This window comes from Trichosurus vulpecula, chromosome 6 (genome assembly GCF_011100635.1).
Source record: "Trichosurus vulpecula isolate mTriVul1 chromosome 6, mTriVul1.pri, whole genome shotgun sequence".
Lineage (NCBI taxonomy): Eukaryota > Metazoa > Chordata > Mammalia > Diprotodontia > Phalangeridae > Trichosurus > Trichosurus vulpecula.
Window position 1 is genome coordinate 105,659,129 of NC_050578.1, and position 19,439 is coordinate 105,678,567.

Consider the following 19,439-nt stretch of genomic DNA (forward strand, 5'->3'; position numbering starts at 1 on the left):
TCACTGAGATCATGAATCCATCGAGGTACTTAAATAAATGAGGCAACATGGTATAGGGGGAGAGTACTAGATTAGCAGTCAAAGGGCCTACATTCAGTTCCCAGCTGTAGTACTTATCACCCAGGTGACCAAAGGCAAGATTCTTAGCCTTGTAGGCTTAATTTTCCTCATCTGTAAAATGAGTTACATCAGATGACCTCCAAGACGCCTTCTTATGATGTTTGATAAAATGAGGAAAAAATAACATGTCATGAGACAATGGAAATTTTGCAAGGTATTTATGTTTCCAATTAACCTAGATAAGAGAGGCAAATGTTGCCATGTAGAGCACTGGACTGGATGTCAGGAGAGGTCTGGATTCAAAACCTGCCTCAGGCACTGATGTGACCACCAGCAAGCTACTTGAACTGTTTAAGACTCAGTTTTTTTGTACATAAAGCATATATGACTCTCAGTTTTCTCATTTGTAGAGTGCAATAATATTTACACAGTAGCACCTCCGACATACAGCTGGTGAGGGGATCAAATGGAATTTGCATGTAAGGCACCATGCAAACATGAGCTATTATCATTCCACAAGTCTTCATTCTGGCCCCCTTTTAGGCAGCTAGGTGGCGCTATAGTGCAGAGTGCTGGGGCTGCAGTCAAGAAGACCTGAGTTCCCATCCAGACTCATGCTGCTTAGCTGTGTGACCCTGGGCCAGTCACTTAACTTCTGTTTGCCTCAGTTTCCTCAACTGTAAAATGGGATGACAATAGCACCTACTTCCCATGGTTTTTATGAGGACCAAATGAGACGATATTCCTAAAGCACCCAGCACATAGTAGGTGTATAATAAATGTTTATTGACTAACTGATTACATCTACTTTTTTTCATCTACCATTTTGTATCACTAACTCATGTATTAAGATTTTTTATTGTTCATTTGTTTTAAGTCATGTCCCACTCTTCATAACCCCATTTGAAGTTTTCTTGGCAAAAATACTGGAGTGGTTTGTCATTTCCTTCTCTATGTATTAAGCTTCCAGTCTACTAAAGTCCCTGTTGCTGTTTTTTCAGAACCTCTATTCTCTGTCCATGCCTTCCCCCATCTTATACTTGTGAAGTTGATTTTTTTTCCTACCTAAATGTAGAACTTAACAGAAATCACTAATGATTTTTTTCTTAATAAGTTGGCTCAGTGCTCTAGCCTGTCAGGATCCTTTTGGATACTAACTCTATCACCAATTTATTCACTATCCCTCCCCATTTTATGTTATTTGCAAATCTGAAGAGGATATCATGTATGCCTTTATCAGTCAATAAACATTTATTAAGCACCTACTATGCGCCAAGCACTATGTTATACCTTTAACCAAGCCCTTAATAAAAAGGCATTGAGCCAAGCACAGATTCTTAGGGTGTCCCATTGGAAACTTCCCTTCACTTTGATAATGAACCATTAACAAATTTGAGTCCAGCTGTCCAATCAGGTGTAAAACCAAAGGATTGTATTATGATCTAATTCACCTCTCTACATCTACTTCACAAGAATTATGAGACACTTCATCAAAAATTTAGGTAAACTACATCCCCAGCATTCCCTTTCGTTCCCATTCATGGTCTACCTCTCCTAGAGCAAAAAAAGCAACAAAGTTAATCTCGTATGAGCCGTTCTTGATGAAGCTATGCTTGTTCCTTGTTATCACTACATCTTTCTCTATCTCTGCCAACCATCTCTTCAATGATACATTCTAGAATTTTCCCAGGAGTCCAAGTCAAGCTCAGTGACCCATAGTTAGTAATGTATTCTGTTCTCTTTTCTTGAAAACCAAGAAAGCTGCCCTTCATCAATACTGCAATGTCTCCACCATTTTCCTTGATTTTTCAAATATCACTAACAGTTTGTTCTTGTTCAGTTGTGTCCAACTCTTTGTGGCCCCATTTAAGGTTTTCTTGGCAAAGATTTGGCAGTGCTTTGCCATTCAGTTCATTTTACAGATGAGGAAACTGAGGCAAACAAGGTTAAGTGACCTACCCAGGGTCACGCAGTTAATAAATATCTGAGGCAAGATTTGAACTCAGGAAGAAAAGTCTTCCTGCCTACAGGTGGGCATTAGCTAGTTTCGCCTTTCACTAATGGTAGCTCAGCAATTGTATCTACTAGTTCTTTTTGGATTGGATAGGATAGTTCATTCACTAAGAGCCAGTAGTACTTCCTTAGTACATCTCCACCAGACTTTGTCACTGCATGGTAACTCCCTTCCTGGACTACTTTTCACACCAGAAGAATCCTCCTGCCCCTGAGACCTCACCTTCTGATTGGCTGGTTCCCTCAAGAATTTCCATTTTAAAGAGAAGGCCCAGGACAACAGTGTCTTCATCCCTCTTCAGGTTGCACCCATGACTCTTTACCTCGAACCCTACGCTATCACCATTATTTTAAACTGCCTTTTATGTACTGTTGTTCCCCATTAGAATGTAAGTTCTTTGAGAGCAAGGACAGTCTTTTTATTTTTTCTGCTTGTATTTGTATAACCAGTGATTAGAATAGTACCTGGCACTGTGTAAGCTCTTAATCAATTCTTATCAATTTGACTCTTTACTTATCCTGGTTGTCAGTCCCAGGTTAGTCATTTTTTTCTTGGTCATTTCCACAGTAAAGGATATTCCCTTTGTAGAGAACACAGAAAAATTAAAATTAAAACATTCTGCCTTCTTTCAGTTGTCAGATTGTCCCATCCACTCCAGAAAAGTCCCATTCCTTCTTTGGTCCTCCTTTTTTCTTTATTCCCAAAATAGCTTTAGAAAATTTGTTTATTGTCCTCAGTTTTCATTAGCCTTAGCTCATTCTGAGCTTTAGCATTCCAGACACTATTTTCTACAGCACTGCACCAAACTCATATTCATCTTATTTGTCTGGCCTTGCTTCTGTCTTCTGTATACTTCTTTTAGAAATCAAAGTGGATATTGATTAAAGAAATGCAAATGAAAACAACTCTGAGCTACCACCTCACACCTATCAGATCAACTAACATGACAGAAAAGGAAAATGACAAATGCTGGAAAGGACACTTGGGACACTAATGAATTGTTGGTAGAGTAATGAACTAGTCCAACCATTCTAGAGAACAATTTGGAACTATGCCCAAAGGGCTATAAAACTGTAGTTCTGTATCTCAAAGAGATCACAGAAAAGGGAAAAGGACTTGTTTGTACAAATCATATTTACAGTATTTTTTGTGGTGGCAAAGAATTAGAAATTGAGGGGATGCCCGTCAATTGGGGAATGGCAAACAAGTTGTGGCATATGATTGTGGTGCTATAAAAAATGATGAGTAGGAGGGTTTCAGAAAAACCTTGGAAGACTTACATGAACTGATACAATGTGAAGTGTGCAGAATCAGGAGAACACTGTATACAGTAACAGCAATATTGTAAGGATGATCATCTGGGAAAGCCTTAGCTACTCTAATCCAGACAGTGAGCCAAGAAAATTCCAAAGGACCATGATGAAAAATGCTACCCACTTCTAGAGAGAGATGTGATGAACTCTGAAGGCAGATTGAAGCCTACATTATTTTTCTTAGGTTTTGTGGGTGTTTTCTTTTGCAACATAGCTAATACGGAGATATGTTTTGCATAACTTCATGTATAGTTGATATCATATTATTTGCCTTTTCAAAGGGTAGGGGGAGAGTAGGAAGAAGAGAGAGAATTTGGAAATCGAAATTTTTAAAAATGAATGTCAAAAAATATTTGCATGTATTTGGAAAATATTTAACAAAACAAATAAAAATTTAAATGTAAAAAACTATGGCAAAACAAAATTAAAATGAGATAGTTTGCTAGTTCCCTGTCCATCTCCCTAGATCTCTTTAGATACCTCCATTTTCCCCATTGTAATTGCTTACTTTTGTGTCTTAAGAATTTCATTCTTAAACATCTCCCATCCCACCTTGGCAAACTTCTCCCGAAATATTTTCATCCATTGTATCTGAACTATATTTCCTCTGAATGCTTTGAAATCTGCTTTCTCAAAGTCTAAAGTACATGTCAAATAATGCCCAGATTTCTCTCCTCTATCATAAGCTGTAGGATAGAGTAGTCATTCCCACCATCCTTGGTTGTTAGCAAGTATACCTCCACCCCAAGCAACCAGTACCTTCTTTTTCATGAGAATCATATCTAGAGTAAATATGCCCCTTGTTGGTTCCTTTCGCTCTTGAAAGATGAAAGGATCACTATGGTGAATTAAGAGGTTGTTATCTGCTCAGCTTTCAACAGAGAAAGAGCTTCAGCAGATATCTAGAAAACTGAAGCTCCCTATCGCCGTAGTACTGAGCCTCTATGCCTGGCTTGTAATCTATTTCCCAAATTCTTCATCTAGTTCCTCCCTCTGTCCAGGTGGATGTAGCATACTGTGATGAAAAAAATCACCTCCGCCTTTCTTTCATCTTCACCCAAATAGTGCTTGTCATCCTTTCACCTCTGGTTCTTGGATTTCCTGAGTAAATCATATTAATATACAAGACTACCCCTAACCTTGTTTTAATTTTTCTTCTTCTTTCGAATAAAGTATACCTATCCAGAGCCACAATTCAGTCATGGGTTTCATCCCACCAAGTCTCAGTGAGACCTTTTAGGTCAAATTTGCACACACTTCCCCCCACCCCAACATTACAACCTCAAGTTCTTTGTTGTCTCAGTTTCAGGCATTTATTATTAGACATTTAAGGTCATGCAATTTTCCACTAGCTTTTTTCTTATGTTTTGCCTCCTTCGAATTTCTGAGTGTCCCAGACACTATCCTTTTTCTGTCTTTTCTGTGGCTGTGCTCTGTAGTATCCACCTTTGGAGATGTACCCAAGCAGTTTCTACCTTTTCCCAACATTTTTTAGTTTAAACCTTTTAGTTAAACCTGAAAAACACCTGGAAAATACATTCGTGCTAGCCTTTTTTATATGCTACATGTCTGGCCAGGAATCTTTCATTCCTATATTGTCACCCAGATCTTCTGCCTTCAGAGTCAGTGAGTCCTCTTTCTACTGTTCCATACAGGTCAAACAGCTTCATTCTTTTCAGTAGTTTCTTTGGATAGCTAAAGTGCCATCAGAAAATCAACCTGTTAAAATCAAGGAACATTGTTTTTAAATATGGGTCTGTTCTCCCATTTACTATCAAGGTCGCATGACCTTGGAAATAATTGACTATTTGCCCAGTAGGCTATGAAAAAGCCTTCCTTTTTGGCACTTTCCCCAGAAAAAGAGGGATAAGTTATTATCATCCTAGGAAGATGGCCTGGTATGTACATAGTCTGCTGTGGTGTAGCAAACTACATCCCTCACAATACCTAACACGGCACTTCATATGGAACATACATTCCATAAAGATTTATCCAATAAGTTGACTTGTTACTGTCTACTCAAACCCAAATCTAGGAATCTAAGACTTATGTGGGTTACCTCTCTCAGAAACCTGGCAAGGTAAGAATGCTAAGTGACAGAGGAAGAGCAAATGTATTCTAGACCTTAGCAGGTGGGAGTTGTGGAAAGATTACTGAACTTGAAATCTGGAGAGAGCCCTATTTTGGGCTCTTACAGGTTTTGTGACGAGGGACTGAATAAATCATGTAACCATTCTGGACTTCAGCTACTTCCTCTGTAAGGGGGAAGGGTTCTAACAAATGATCTCTAAGATCCCTTTTGTCTCTAGAGCATGTGAATAGCCTACCAAGTAAATTTCAAAGTTCTTTGCCTAGTATTCAAGGACTTCCATACTTAGGCACCACCTTATCTCCTCAGCCTTATCTTATATCATCTTTCTCTCCTCCACTTGCTCTATGCTCCAGCCACACTAGACTTCCTCAGTCATCCCTGTATATGCCCTGCATTAGTCAACATGCCTTCTCTCATACAATGCTCTCTCCTTTTTTCCATTGCTCTCCCTACCTCCAGACTGAATTCCTATGCATCCTTCCAAGTGCAATTCAGATGTTACCTCCTCCAGGAAGCCTTTCTGGCCATCACTTCTAACACTTTACTTATGTTGCTGCTTCTTGTTGATATGGCCGGATTAGAAAATGCACTTGCGCATCATTTTGTATTCTAACTATTCATATGTGTATTCTTTACAATAGAATGTATGCTTTATGAGGGCAAGGACTCTATGTTATCTTTGAACAAGGTAGGCAATTATTGAATTGAATTAAGTTTAATTTTAAAAAGAAAACAAAAGTTGGCAGAAAAACAGAGACCAAAAAAATGGAAGTTACCATCTTAAAGTTAGCAAACTGACCTTTTTAACTGTGAAACAAAAAGATCAACATACGAATTACACAAGGAGGTGAATAATATTACCCAAAATGAAACCAAAAGAGGAGAAATGAGAGGATCATAGAGCTAATAAGTCTCTCTTTGTATCAGTCTCTTGCTATCCAATCATCCACATTTAAGGAGTAGCTATTGAATGGCTACTCAGTGCAAGGCACTGTGGGTTATTCACGACTGATTAGGGCATGGTACCTGCCCTCTAGAAACTTACAATCTAGCCAGAGAGTCAAGATGTAAACATGAAAAATGATTGATAATGGGAAGCAGGATATGCTAAGTGTCGGACAAATGGTAGAGACATTGAGAACTAGAGCCACTCAGAAGCAGGAGAGGTCAATGGGCTGCCATGCTGAAGGAGGACCCCTTGGAAGAGGTGGGAGGACAACTGACATGTGAAAGTTATATTCAGATCATCACAAGGCAAGGGAAGAAGGGTCTAAGCAGGTGGAACCATGATGAGTAAAGGTACTGAGGCAGAAAAGTAGCTAGAATGTGCTTGTACATTTATAAAGAGAACAGAGACTTTGACATCATTGTAGAAAATCAAGGCAAAGGTCCCTACCTCTGCCCTACCTTCTCCAGGGTTGTTAAATGTTGAATCTCCTTCAGGCTTGTTGAAGCTTCAAGGCCATTTTCCAGATTCTGACTGGGTTCCAAGGATAGAAGAAGAATTCAAAGGATTCCCTTACATAATGGTGGGAAGGGGTGAGCCTCCCAGAGAGGGGCCAATGACAATGAGAAAATCATTTCAGTTCTTTGAATCTTAGCTTCCTTATCTAGAAAGTGTTGATAATGATACCTGCAGTACCTCTCTCATGGGGTAGTGGGGAGGTTCCAACCCAATAAAGCATGGAAAGCACTCTACCACATTTAGAAGCCCATATAAATGTCAGTTATTATCATTGCTGGAATGCCCCCACTTGACCTCAAGGCTGTCAATTTTGTCTTAGCACTTCAATCAATAAACCTAGGATGGCTTTTTCAAAGTTGCTTCTTTAGGGTAGATGAAGTTCACCCAATCTGAGTTTTCCCTCACCAAGTTCTTCTCCACCAAGCAGTTGAGTTAAATTGGTTTCTGCTCCTTGAAAAGCAGATGAAGTTAGTGGGCCAAGAATCAACATGCCTGAGCTCAATATTGGCCCCCAACAGTGACTGTTGGTAGGCTTGTGTGTGTACTCTAACTTCACCTGTAGGCAACAGGGTGTACTTAATAGGAGCTAGACTCAGATCCAGAAAGACTTGGGTTAAAGTTGAGGAGGACTTCAATTGCCTCCTCACTCCAGTAAAAGGAGAAGCCACAGGGCCTGAGGAGAGGCTCAGATCCTCTGAGTGACTGTGTCAAATTAGAACCTGGCTCCCAAAGCAGCCCACCTCTTTTCCCTCCAGCTGAGAGTTTTAATATCAACTTGTTCCTACTTCCCCAGGCTATTCAGTTCCCAGAAAGAATTAGTACTTGGCCCCAGGTCCAAGGTCTCTGCCTGGTCCTGTTTGATCCAGTATGAACCTTATAAAAACCCAGTGAACTTTGACCTGGGGGTCCCCTCCACTGGGCTCCCAATGTGAACCCTGATTCCATCCACACTGATTATCTGCTTCTTATTGTATATCCTTTCAATAAAGCTAGCTTGCTTGACTTTCTCTCAACTTTCTCCCCTCTCGTGCTATGTTCTGTTGTGTGGGACTCTACCCTTCCTTATAATCCAGAATGTTAACTCAACCCACATTAAGACGAAATCCTTTTATACGGACTGATGCCAAGTGAAGTCAGCAGAACCAGGAGAACACTGTACACAGTAGCAGCAACATTATAACGATGATCCACCATGAAAACCTTGGCTACTCTGGTCAAGATGATGATCCAAGACAATTCCAAGGAACCTGTGATGCAAAATGCTGTCCACCTCCAGAGAGAGAATTGATGGACTCTGAGTATAGATTGAAGCATCTGTCCTGGGACAAATCATTCCACTTCTCAGTACTCAAGGCTAGAGGTATCAAACTCACTGTTGCAAGCATCAATCAAAACTCCTTGGTGAAGCCAGAATCATCAATCAATCAATATTTATCAAGAGAAGGAAGAGGAGGCAGAGGAGAAGATGGAGGAGGAGGAGGAAGAGAAGAAAAAGAACTACTACTACCACTACAGCAATGACAACTAACACATAGCATTTACTATATGCCAAGCACTGTGCTAAGCATTGTGGATACACAAAAAAGGGCAAAAGACAGTCCCTGTCCTTAAGGAGCTCACAGTCTAATGCAGGAGACAACAAGCTAAAAAAGAGCCATCAAAATTATATGCAGGAGAAACAGGGAATAATAAGAGGAGGAAGGCACTAGAATTAAGATGGGTTAGGAAAAACTTCCTATAGAAAATGAGATTTTAGTTGAGACTTAAAGAAAGTCAGGGAGAACCATATTAAAATGTAATTAGGAAGTGTTTAACAGAATAAATAAAATTGTAATACAACATAGGTAACATTTGTGATTTTCTAGATCAATATTCAGCCTTAAGGGTCTGTTTCTATTTAAGTTCGACACCACTGCTCTAGCCAGCTCTTCAAAGATTATAAACTATGGACAAGGTGCATTGGAAGAAGGAGTTTCCTCATTTGGGAGTTCCCTTTCCTATGGACATCACAGATCCAGGACCTATCCCTTACATCTGCAAAACAAGCAGGAGGCTGCTGGTCTACTCTCCTGAAGTATGGTAACCAACACAGTAATCACTGGTCTATGAATTAAACAATCTATGGAATTAAGATGTTAAAGAAAAAAAATAGATCCATTTTCTCACAGTCCATCCACAGATTTAAGTGTAACGGTCATTTCTACTGTAAAAGTTCTCAAAGAAATGAGAAAGAATGAAGATGAAAGAAATACATGGTACTTATAAACTTGTGGAACATAATTGGCTTAAAAGCCAATGGTCTAAATTATGTCTGGGTATGAACTGATGGCTTTCTTCAGTGAATCCATGATGTCACTGAAGAGGGCATTCTTTGAACAATGCAGATTACAAGATGACTCTGACTCTTTTCAGGTGTCTCCCAGAAATCTCCCACAGAGGGTCCATCCAACATGTTGAAGACCTTCCCCTAGGACTCTTGACATTCCAGATAGATCAGAGCCCACCAGTTGTCCATCCCTCACTGTTGCTTCTCAACCAGCCCAGCTGTTTCCTGGCCAACATCTCCCAGATGGCATCCATTACATGGTTGCTCATACCCAATTCTTCATTCAAAGAGGACTGCAGCTTTCATGTACTCACCATGAATCTATCCATTGTTCTTCTGGTTGACCCTTAACTTTAGCTTTTCAATGACTGCAGTTTTTTTCTGTAATGTTGTTCTACTTCTCTAATTAAATAATATGTCTTCCCACTTTAAATCAAATTCCCTTTTTCTTTAAGAAAAAAATATGAACATACTTTTCTGATGCAAGCAATCTTTAACTCATGGAGGGGCTGAAATTACAAAAGCCATTCGTAAGCCAGGTTTTAAAATTTAAAACACAATTTCCCACAAAAGTCATGTTTTCCCAAAGAAGCTAGGTATCTAGGCAGTGTAGTCAATGGGAGTATGGGACTTAGAATCACAAAGAAACTAACTAGCTCTGTGCCCCCAACAGGCCTATGTCTTGGTTTCTTCATCTGTAAAAGAGGAATGGGAATAGTACCTATTTTCCAGTGTTGTTCTGTGTTTGCCAAACAAATGACATAACATATGTAAAACATTTTGCAAATCTTAAAGATGTGTGTGTGTGTGTGTGTGTGTGTGTGTGTGTGTACTAGCTATTAGCCCTTAAAACTGGCTAGCTAAAAACCCCCTATTGGATCCATAATACAACTGAATAATATTCTATGTATTTGAAATAAAATCATAAACATGGTCTAGCATAGTGCTGTAAGAGCTGGACTGAGGAGCTGTAGGTTTGAATTCAGCTCTGACCCCGTCCTTTGTGATGCTGGAAGAGTTACTTAAATCATTCTGCAATTCAGTTTCCTCATAAGTAAAGTGGAGATAAGAGTGTTTGTATCATCTAACTCACAGGATTATTATTAGAAGAGTAATTTATAAACCTTAAGCGGTATATAATTGTGAATTGCTATAATATTCTGTGGAATCATTTTTCTTTGAACTAATAGAAAATAATGTCATAATAATAGCTTGCATTTCTATAGCACTTTAAGGCTTGCAATTCTCTTTACGAATATCATATTTTTCATAACAACCCTGGGAGGCAGGTGTCAGTTATTATCATTCTTACTTTACAGATAATGCAGAAACTGAGGCAGACAAGTTTGACTTGCCCAGGGTCACACTGCTAGTAAGCATGTGGGGCTAAATTTAAACTCAGGTTTTCCTGGCTCTAGCCAGTGTGCCAACCGTTATGTTCAAATATAGCACAATACTTTAAAACAGATGTATAGCCTACAGTGCTTTTGGCTTCACAGCCTGGCCCCAAATCACGCCTTATGTATAGAACTGTGAATAATGCTTATTGAGTCTCCTTCACTACCTACTTTCACCAAACATCACTGTGGGGAGGGGCCAGGAAAGAGGATGGGCTGGAAAAGGGGCTCTAGTCTCAACCCCTCCTGCTCAAGAAAGAACAAAGTTTCTGCTCTTCCCACTGAAGAGGATGGAATGAGGAAGGATGGAGTTGATTTTACCAAGGTAGGGAGATAAGTCCAGTGCTTCTTAAACTATGGGTCACCACCCCATATGAGCCTATAAAATATTTGACAATAGTAAAAGGTTTCTGAATGCATAATGACCAAAAATTAATTAAAAATTAAATGCGTAATGAATCCAAGGTGTTTCTGGTGGGGCTTGCCCATGTTGAATCGAGCAATTTCACTACAGCCTAGGTTCTGAACATGAAGCATGTGCACTTTGCACTGAACATGCCCTCAAGACACGCAGCAGCGACTAACGTGGCTGAAACATGAAAAAGGGTTGCCAGTGGGAAAAGTTTAAGAAGCCCTGGTCTATACTGTCAATCAGGCAGCTAGCTAAACTGCCATCCAGCTGAGGAGCCAGGTGAGAGCCAACACAAGAAACAGAATTATACAGAGAAGCTGCGTTCCCTATAGCAACAGTTGAAGAGAAAGGAAAGAACCAGGAAGAGCGAAGGGAGAGAATTCAACAAGACCTCAGCAACTCACAGGGCATTGGAAGGGATGGCATTGTGAATGATTATGGCAGGGAAAGAAGCAGAGGAAGAAGGGAAGGAGACAATTCTCATAGGAAAAATTTTCTTTTGCTGCCAGAGCAGTTATGGGAAAGAAACAGGAAAGGAAGAAAGGAAATTAAAGATTGAGACGGAAAAAGGAAATGCTGTGTTCATTTCTGGACACCACATTTTAGTGAATACGTTGATGTGATCTGGTGTGGCCAAGGTGGAATGACCAGTAAGGGAGCAGGAGACCTTTGCATTAGAGAAGTTGCTGAAAGAATGAGAGTTGTTTAGCCTGGAAAAGAAAAAAAAAACTTAAGAGAACATTCTAACTACTTTCAGGCATTTGAAAGGCACAAAAGGATTAAACTTGGCCCCAGAAAGCAGAACTAGGAGGAAGGGGTGGAGGTTGCAGAGAAATAAATATAGGCTCCATGTCCAGGAAAACTTCCTAAAAATTAGAGTTATCCAAAAGCGCAATGGGTTGCCTAGGGAACGAGTAACTTCCTCTTCACTTGATGTTTTTAATGAAAGACTGGACACCCACTATTGGGAGAGTTGTCAAAGAGAATCTTGGTCAGATGTGGGTGGAACTAAAATGCCTTTGAGGTCCCTTCCAGTGGAGGTTCTGTGACTGTGGAAATTCCTTGGACAGCCACAGTGGAGAGCTCAGTTTCAGATTGGGATGGACATTTATATATTGATCCAAGTTTGGATGCTGTAGGTCAAGACCTGTCTATGTACCAATGGAGGGGGCTCCATGAGGAGGACATATGGTTCCTGTAGGTGCTCATCATTAAAATTACTTCTGCAAACTATTTATAGAAACTACACACAGAGAATCAAAATCTACATTGAATCTTTTATCATGTTCTGATTCTTTCTAGCAACTTTCCCCCATAGCACTAAACTCCAATTGCTCAGGTTAATTTTAAATATATGTGTCCATTTTTTATTATTTTCCCATAAGAAAAGATATGTCTATGAGTAAATTGATTGAATTTTCTCTATCACATACTGGGAAACCTAAAAATCTTTATACCTTAGGGAGTGCTTATCACTAAATAGCATTAAAGAAGCCAACCAGACAGACGTCTACAGTATTTCATATGTTTAAACAGGAAACATTATGGATTTCTTTTTGGATCAATATCTTGTATTCTAAAGTGATGTCAAGCAAATTTGTGGTCTTTCACTTATGCGACCTCAATTGTCCCTTATTCTTCTTTGGCATCCGCTAGCTTGAGTCAGCTAAATCTATGGCTCAGAGCACAAAGATTGAAAACAAAGTGGGATATGGTGAAACACAGAGTTATATCATGATGACACTTTTCTTGCTATTCTATTAAGAAAAAAGAATTGTATTTATTTTGTAAATATTTACTTGTAAATAAATATTATCTATCACTCTCCTCCAGTAAAATATAAGCTCTATGGGGGAAGGCAAGCACAATTTTCATGCTTGTGGTTTATCCCCAGAACCTAGAACAGTGCCTGACACATAGTAGGACACTTAATAGATGCTTATGGAATTGAATTGCTTAACCCAGAAGCTTAGACTCTCCACACAACAAGTGGACTCCTCTATTTGTTAAGGAGTTCCCATTTCACTAAATACACTCTGAGCATATGTAATAACTTGTCTGCTAGAATTCCACAACTGGACAAGTAGTTATTTAGGTCTGGGAATTCTATCACCTACTGGAGAAACATACAATAGTAAATGCATACCAGAAATGTCAATGTAACAAAACAATCCTTAATCCGATCTTTTATAGGCAGCCTGTGTTGGATAAAGAGCCAACTTTAGATCAGGAAGACCTGGTCTCAAGACTTGCCTCTAATACATACTGGTTGTTTGACCATGTGCAAATCATTTAAATTTTCAGTGCCCTATTCGGCTCTTTGTTATGGTTATAAGCGATTGAGCTGAACTACAGCAGAGAATAGAGTTTATATAATGGGAGTTCTTTATACAGGCCAATCATAATCTAGACAAAAATGTGTAAGACACTAGGCACTGACAAAAACAATGTGATGGTGTTCAGGAAGAGCGATGCTTAAACAGATACGTATTTCAACCTTGGTAAACTTCAATATGGCAAATAAATGGTTGTCTTCATGTAGACCACCATCAAATGTTACATTTAAAGCCAGAAAGCATCTTGGAAATTGTCTAATCCAATTCCTTTGTGTTAGTCATGGAGAAACTGATGGAGAAAAGTAGGATAAAGGTACTCAGCACTAAGAGAATGAGAATTTGAACCGAGATCCTTTGTCTCCAAATCTAGAGGAGAGGTCTTCTGAGCAAATTCATAAAGGAAGCTAAGTTAGGGAGAACATTTGAGCAGTTAAGATAACAAACTATCTTCCGGTGCTTTGCAGACAATTCAATTCATTAATGACAAATGAATCTTATTTATCCTTTTAAGATCACTCTGCTAAAAACTCTTTTTTGGTGACATTTTGTTGAGTTCCTATTCATGAGCCATTCTTAAAAGTCAGGAAATGCCTTTGCTTTACAAAGTATTTCACCACTTGGATTATATGTTCATTTCCATAGTTTTCCTTTCCAGTTACTGCATATTATGGATGTTTGCTTAGAATGGACCCAAGTTCTGTAACAAAGGGAAAGTTTAGGAAGGGACCTTGTAATTCAACTTTCATTCTCCTTGGTTTCTTTTTTCTAGGGAATTTCTGAAATCTCTCTTCATTTTTCTTAAAAAGAGTTGCAAAATGAGTTGTCATTGAGGATTAGTCCCAAACAGATTGATCCTATCTAGCCTAATTCTGCCTTTGAGCAAATCCACCCAATTTACCAGTCATCATACATATGGGCCACTAAAACAACAAAAAATCTAAATCCAAATTGAGATATTGAAAGTGGGCCTCAACATTATCCCAAAGTCCTATTCTATGTTTTTTCTATGAAACAGTCATGTATGTGATGACTTGCTGACCAGAAGGCTGACCAATCAGGCAAGCAGTCAGTAAGATGGCATTTAGCTTCCTACTATGTGTCAGGCACTATGCTAAGTGTTGGGCATACAAAGAAAGGCAAAAACCAGTCATTGCTCTCCAGTCAAATGAGGAAACCAGGGGAGTTCTATAAGAAATCAGGCAGTGGACCTAAACAACTATTATTGACTCTGCATGTTGTAGTGCAGTAGATCAGAGTTTTTGGTCTCAGGACCCCATTAATTGTTTAAAAATCATTGAGGATTCCAAAGAGTTTTTGTTAATGTAGGTTACATTTATCAATGTTTACTGCATTAGAAATTTAAACTGATCATTCTAAAATATTTATGAATTCATTAAAATAATAAATCAATTGCATTTTAGCATAAATAATATATTTTAATGAGAAATAACCATATTTTCCAAAACCATAAGAAATCAGAAAGAGTGGACTTGTTTTACATATTGTTTTGTGTATCTCTTCATAGAAGACAGCTGAATTCTCATACTTGTTTCTTCTTTGAATCTGTTGTGGTAATGTTTGGTTGAAGTATGTAAAGAAAATCCAGCCTCACACAGATATATAGTTGGAAAAGGAAGACACATTTTATTAGTCATGTAAGATGAAAATAGTTTTGACCTTGTGGACCTCCTGAAAGGATCCCAGGGTCCTATAGAGAGTCACAGACTGCCATGTGAGAACAACTGGTAGAGTTGGCATGTTTTAGAATAAAAGAACCTAGGTACGAATCCCAACTCTACTACTCACGGCCATGAGTGTGATGCCTTGGATAAGTCACTACATCTCTTTAGGTCTAATTTCTCCACATCTATAAAATAAGGGGTGGACTAGGTGCCTCCTAAGACTCCCTCCAGCTTTAGGACAATAATAGTCAACAGTAGAGAGAACTGTACTAAACAGTTGAAAATAATAGAAGAAGGAATATATTTTTTCTGATATTCCTAGACACACTACAATTGTCCTTATCTTATAGACTTTTCTTCTCACATATCATTATCTCCAAAAACTTTTGGGGTTTTTCACCCTCCTTCCCTCAGAATGCTAAGATTGTTTTTCTTAAAATAGCATTTAATTTTTCCCCAATTACATGTAAAAACAATTTTTAACATTTTTTTAAATCTCCAATTTGAAGACAACACTGCTCATGTCCTTAGAAACCAATAGCTTTCAGTGACTAGAGTTGCATTATATTTATTATAAATCAAGTCTAGTGAGAGGCTGCCATTAAACTGAATTCTTTTCCTGCATTGAGAAAGAATGTGTATCTGTCTATCACAAGTGGTCTTACTGTACCTTTGCAGAGAATTTTTGAAACTTGTCTTGACTGCAGATCTATCTAGTGATCCTTATGCTGTCACTACTTTAAGCTTGAGATTTCAAGTGGATATTTTCTATTGTTCTTATATCCATGACATGGAACATATTTTAATGTGTCTGTCAGTTTTAAAGGATTTGCTCATACCAATGACATCAGAAAATAAAGCACTTACCAGACCAGCTTTAGTCTTGAGAGCCTGATCCTTAAAGAGGTCATTTTCTCTCTTTGACATGTTGACCCTACTCCTACTTGTTGAAGTACTCCAGGAAAATCTCTAAATATATCCATGACATAACTCACGTGTAGGTTTCCCCAAAGTTGGGTGACAGAGTCACTAATTCTTCTAAGACACCTAAAGAGCTAAATGGGTGTCAGGTACAGAACTGCTTTTATTTCACTTCACAGCAAAATCACAGGACACAAAGGACACACAGGCACCAAGCACTGTATAGATTGATGTATAGAAATACATCAAGCCCTCAGATAACCCTTTAGTATTCCACCTCCCCCAGGCAAACTCACTCAAAAGGAGGAAGCCATTGAACAAGCAATCCCCTTTGCGTTGGACTTAAATTGTCTGAGCAACTCATGACAATAACGGAAGGTGTGTAATGTCCAAATGTCTCTCATGCACAAAAATACACACACATTTCTTCAGACTTCCTGATGTATTTGAAGATTGTCTTCTTTCAACAAAAATATGCTGTTAAAGAAATATCCTTCTAGGACAGGGGATCTTACCTTTCTGTGCTGTTGTTGTTCAGTCATTTCAGTCATGTCCAACACTTTGTGATCCCATTTGGGGTTTTCTTGACAAAGATACTGGAGTGGTTTACCATTTCCTTCTCCAGCTCATTTTACAGATGAGGAAACTGAGGCAAACAGGTTTAAGTGACTTGCCCAAGATCATATAGCTAATAAGTGTCTGAGGCTGGAATGGAACTAAGGAAGATGAGTCTTCCTTACCCCAGGCCTGGCACTCTATCCACTGCACCACTTTAGCAGTCCAGTGAAGCAAATGAACCCCTTCTCAGAATAATGTTTTGAATGCATAAAATAAAACATGTAGGCTTACAAAGGAAACTAACTATATTGAAATAGTATCAAAATTTTTAAAAGAACAAGTTCATGGACCCCAGGTTAAGAACCACTCTCATTTATTTGGCCTCAGAGATTCAATTAAAGAAAAGATTTTGGTTTGGGAATTTACAGAATATTGGTACTCAGGAAGCTGGTATAAATGAGAGATGTATTATTACAAGGTACAGCAAGCAGTCAAAAAAAGCATGTAAACAGACAGAGATTCATCTCCACAGATGCAAGAAATTCATCCAGTGGGAGGGGGAGCTGTAGAGGCATGTCAAAGAGAAAACATGCTCAAAGTTGAGGTTCAATGAAATGTGAAACTATATACCCTAAAAATGGACTGGGTAACCAGGGTCAGATGTGGAGGGCCGGGGGAGGCATGCCTTATCAGTTCCAGATGTGGAAGAGAAGTTCTTGGGATCACTTATCAATTAATATAAGGCTTAGGTGAGGCTCAGGTAGGGAGAGTTTCTTTACTGAGACTAGAAAATGGAAAAGATCCTGGGATAACTACCTATGGCAACAAGAGGGGAATGACTTAGAAGTGTGTCACCTTCTCAATGGGCGGGGGGTGGGGCGGAGAGGAGAGAATTTGGAAGTCAAAATTGGAAAAGAATGTTAAAATTGTTTTTACATGTAATTGGGAAAAATAAAATAGTAAATAAGAAAAATAAAGAGGGAATGACTCAGAGATCACTGCAGTCAATCAGAAGTTTTATCCAATCAGAACTCATAAGCATTAACTGTTTAAAACAGGGTTAACATAGGTCAGAACAATAAAAAAGTACAACCTTCTGTCTTTCCCTATATGCTTTATAGATATTAGGCCCACTTAGCCTAAATGACCTCGTATTAAAATCCTATCATTATAACTATAATATTAAACAATTTAAAGATTACAATTATCATGTACCTTCTGTTATAGGATGTTGTTGTCCAGACTCTCAATCTTAGGATCTTAAGACTGTAGATATGGAAGGGAGCTTGGATTTAGAATTACTCATGAGGTAACTCTCAAGAATAGGAAAATTCACTCTCAGGATCTCTCCTCTCCAGCCAAGTACAAACATATGTCTATATCTTCCATAGACTTCTGAAGAAATGTTATGAGCACCCCAGATGCTGATCTTTCCTTGGCAGGAAAAATCCATTCTCGAGGATTTTCTAACCTGTGCTCAGAAGAGGACAAAGAACAGCAAAGGGCAGCCATGAACTTCCTTCTCAGGCCATATGGAAAAAACCATGTAGCTCCCTATGTGTTTCCTCTGGAAAGTCACCATTAACTTGAAAAAGCAAGAAAAACAAAACATTATAAACATATATAGTCAAGGAAAAAAAGGCCTTATATTGACCACGTCCAGAAAATTTATTGTTTCAGTGTGTGCTCTGAATCTACTCTCTATCTAGGGGTGAATCAGCTTATATTTTTCATGCATATATTCATATCTCAATTTTTCATTCAAGTCTCTGATACCACATCCTTCTTCCTCTGCCCCTAATGACCTCTCAAATATATAGGAAATTGTGTAAGACCACAGTTACTGCCTTCTGGGAAAATGTATTGGTTTCAAAGGGTGTGCCATTTATTTGACATATACCTAAAACATTCATGGTGTTAGTCACCACTTCCAGAGCAACCATATAGACAAATATTCACATAAACTAAATGTCTGACTCCCACTCATACTAAAATCCCATTTTATTTCATTCTTTGAAACCCTATAAATGGAAAGACATCAGTTGCCCTCCCACTACCATTGGGGTGGGCAGTGGGATTGGAGCTATGGAATAATACATTAACATCAGCTTTAGATTGATGGTTATGAGGCCTAGAGTTTTGCTGAAGTCATCCCCATCAGAAGAATGAGCCAGGATGGGAGAGAAGAAGGTTTGGGGTCAGTCGCTCAAACTAGTTCATTTGTTGAAGGAAACCATCCCCACACAGTTTCCATGCTCTAGCTGCGTGCGGTATTATAGTTAAGCAAGGTCCTATAGCAGAGAGGGAAAGGAAAGCAACCACCCCTTTGCCACAAGCCTGTACTATGTGGATGGTAAGGGAGATTGCTAAAATGAGCTAGCCAAACAGTAGGGGAAAGTGAAGCTTCAACCCACAGACACAACCAATAGCATATTCAGGGGAGAGGAACCTGTGGCCTTAAGGCCACATGTGGCTTCCTAGGTCCTTGGGTATGGCCTTTTGACCAAGTCCAAGTTTTACAGAACAAAACCTTTTATTAAGGGGATTTGTTCTATGAAGTTTGGATTCAGTCAAAGGGCCATGCTTGAGGACCTAGAGGGTCACATGTGGCCTCGAGGCCACAGGTTTCCCACCCTTGGACATTCTCAAAACTCTTCACCTAGAATTCTTTTCTTCTTTCACTCCTCAATCAATCATCTATTTTGGCACTAAAATTTTCAGTGCTTCATATTAGCCGAAAGCTGAAAAAAATTACCTTTTTTAAAAAATTGCTCCAGCTGTTTCAAAACTACAAAAGCAGCCCTCTACTGTTGCCAATGCTTACTTCTAGTTGTGAACGAATCCCAAATGGCAGAACCACAAG